At 42.3% G+C, this 2,508-nt stretch overlaps 1 pseudogene; it reads right to left on the bottom strand.

Moving 5' to 3' along the window:
• Positions 1-419: 419 nt before the first annotated feature.
• On the bottom strand, positions 420-1,951 carry LOC143575611 (acyl-lipid (9-3)-desaturase pseudogene; annotated as a pseudogene).
• Between the last annotated feature and the right edge of the window lie 557 nt (positions 1,952-2,508).

The raw sequence follows: 2,508 nt of genomic DNA on the forward strand, positions 1-2,508 counted from the left end.
TCAGCCAACAGGTTAACTGTTATTCTCCCGACTTCAAAAATAAGTTCGTCTTCATCCGGAGAGTCGGACGAAGAAAAAGGAATGCCATTGCATTTTGATTTGTAATTGGATGTATTAGAGAGAACGAGTAGAATGAGTGGTTATTTTACTGTAGATTTTTTAATGTGTGATGGAGGTGTTTATATAGTTAATTATAGAAAATATAAATAAATAAAAAAAGGAAAGGTCCAACGATCAAGTGCAATTCCCAAAACATTCCTCATAAAACGGTAAATTTAACCCAGGCCAGTTGGCTCACGGTGGCTTGCTTGCGGCACCCTGTTGCGGTGTTCGCGAGTGAGGTGGCTCGTGGCGGCCGCTGAAGTTGATGGTCGCTTGTCCACAACGGACAGTCTAATATTAAATCATCAAAAGTTCACTTTCATTTAAGTTTTGGGTCCTTAAATTAGGAGCAAATTATTGAACAGTACAACAAATAAACAAGAACAAGATTACTATGCATAAATATAAATAATGGCCAGCCACAACCCTCTTGGTCTAATATGCATTAGCCAGGAGAGTTCAAGGCTTCCCATACCAGATTCTTCGGGACCGGCTTCGTCAAGTCACGAGCCTGCAGAGCTGCGGCACGCAGGGTTGCAAGCGTCATCTGATTTGCCTTGTAGAAAGAGGCAGAATCATAAGGCAAACCATGTTTGTTGCACAAATCCTTCACAACTGGAGATATTTTCCTAAGATGACATCTAGGCAATCTTGGAAACAGATGATGCTCAATCTGAAATTGCAACCCACCATGAAACCAATCCATGAATTCAGAACAAGTGATGTTAAGTGTCCCATTGGTTTGCTTCTCGAACCAATCGTTCCCACGCGGCTCACCAACATAAACGCTAGACGAAAAATGGTTCAAAGTGAACTGAACATGTTGGATCCCAGTGACCGAAAAGCTCGCCAACACAAACATCACGCGCTCGCCCCAATTCGGCAAGCAAGAGACAAGCAAAGGGTACCACACCCAAAACACCAAAAGCCCGAATAGCTCTTCACCCCTATTCGCCACAGGGGTATTCGACAAAAGCAGCATAAAAGATTGTGCAAAAAGGTTGAGTCTAGCAACACACATAACAGGATAATATGTGAAATGCTGGTAGCTGACCAACCACCTAGTTAGCCCATCAAACTTTAGTTTTCTTTCATAGTACTTTGATGTCAAAGAATCAAAAAACTTTGAGGAGACCACAAAGACAGGCATGTGTTGAAGATCAGGATCATATTCAAGACTGTTAACAGCAATATGATGAGCAGTGTGGTTCCTCTTCCACCACCCAATGCTAATCCCAGCAAGACAGTTTCCGGTCAAGATTTGCGCAAACCGGTTGAACTTCCGGTCCGCCATAATCTGATAATGACCAGAATCATGTCCAAGCCACCCACTCTGGATCCAAAGAAACCCCATCAACCCGCCAGAAACCAAATGAACCAAGCAACTTCCACCACACAAAACACCATAAACACAAACACAAAACATGAATGCAATAAAGACCACGGAGATGAAGACCCCGTGCCCTTTGTTTTCAAACAGACCCATTCTGTTAAACTCTGAGTGCAGCTTTCTGTAATCGTTAGACACATCAGAGACTTTGTAATCTCTAAGGTAATAGCCATTGAAGAAGCTATGAAGATGATGATAGGCGGTGGGTGGATGAAGAGCAATGTAAGCATCTGTGACGTCTTGGCCAGCAAGATTCAGCAATGGCAGGTCGCCACCTGGGTGGGTTTTAACCCAATCTGAAACGTCGTACACTTTGCCCTTAATGCAGATCCATAGATCTCCTGGCGTGTTGTGTGTTTTGAGCTCGGATGACGTCACATACCTCTTGGCTTCAGTCATTGAGAAAAATGTAAGCTTTTTGTTTCAAGACTCACAATTTCTATCTATAACGGGTAATGAGATATTGGGTATGGATTGAGGGATGTGAGCTGTATTATGAGTTGAATATATGATTTATTATTATTATTGGTACTTAGATATTTTGGATGAAATGGGATGGGTGTCATTCGGCATTACCGCCAGTGGAGTTTGAACCGAGCATATTCTTTAACAATGGCATGTGCACAACAGCAAGTGGTTTGTGAAACTAGACACGTGGAATGATGATTGTGGCCAACGGCCGTCTAATTGGATGTACGCTCTTTTCATATTTGGATTATAGACACGTCACTCAAAATACAGACGATCATCTCATACTGGGTCAAATTTAGTAAAAAAAAAGCACCGTATGTGTTAAAACCATTATTTTCGCAACTATGCTTTAGATCATCATTGCAGGGGGGTCGGTGCCAACAGGTCCGACAAACTAGATTGGATTCGCAATCTGAGGGGTACTTTTAAAATTCATCTTTTATGTGGCCAAAATCTCAATTAGTAAACTCTCTAGACATCCCATTTAGGAGGTTGTGGGGCGACTCTCTGTTTGAATCAGCCGCGGTTGATTCTACTGGCAGATC

Source organism: Bidens hawaiensis, unplaced genomic scaffold, assembly GCF_021521415.1.
Source record: "Bidens hawaiensis isolate Kalapana, Puna unplaced genomic scaffold, B.hawaiensis_p1.1 tig00027546_1, whole genome shotgun sequence".
In the NCBI taxonomy this organism is placed as follows: Eukaryota; Viridiplantae; Streptophyta; class Magnoliopsida; order Asterales; family Asteraceae; genus Bidens; species Bidens hawaiensis.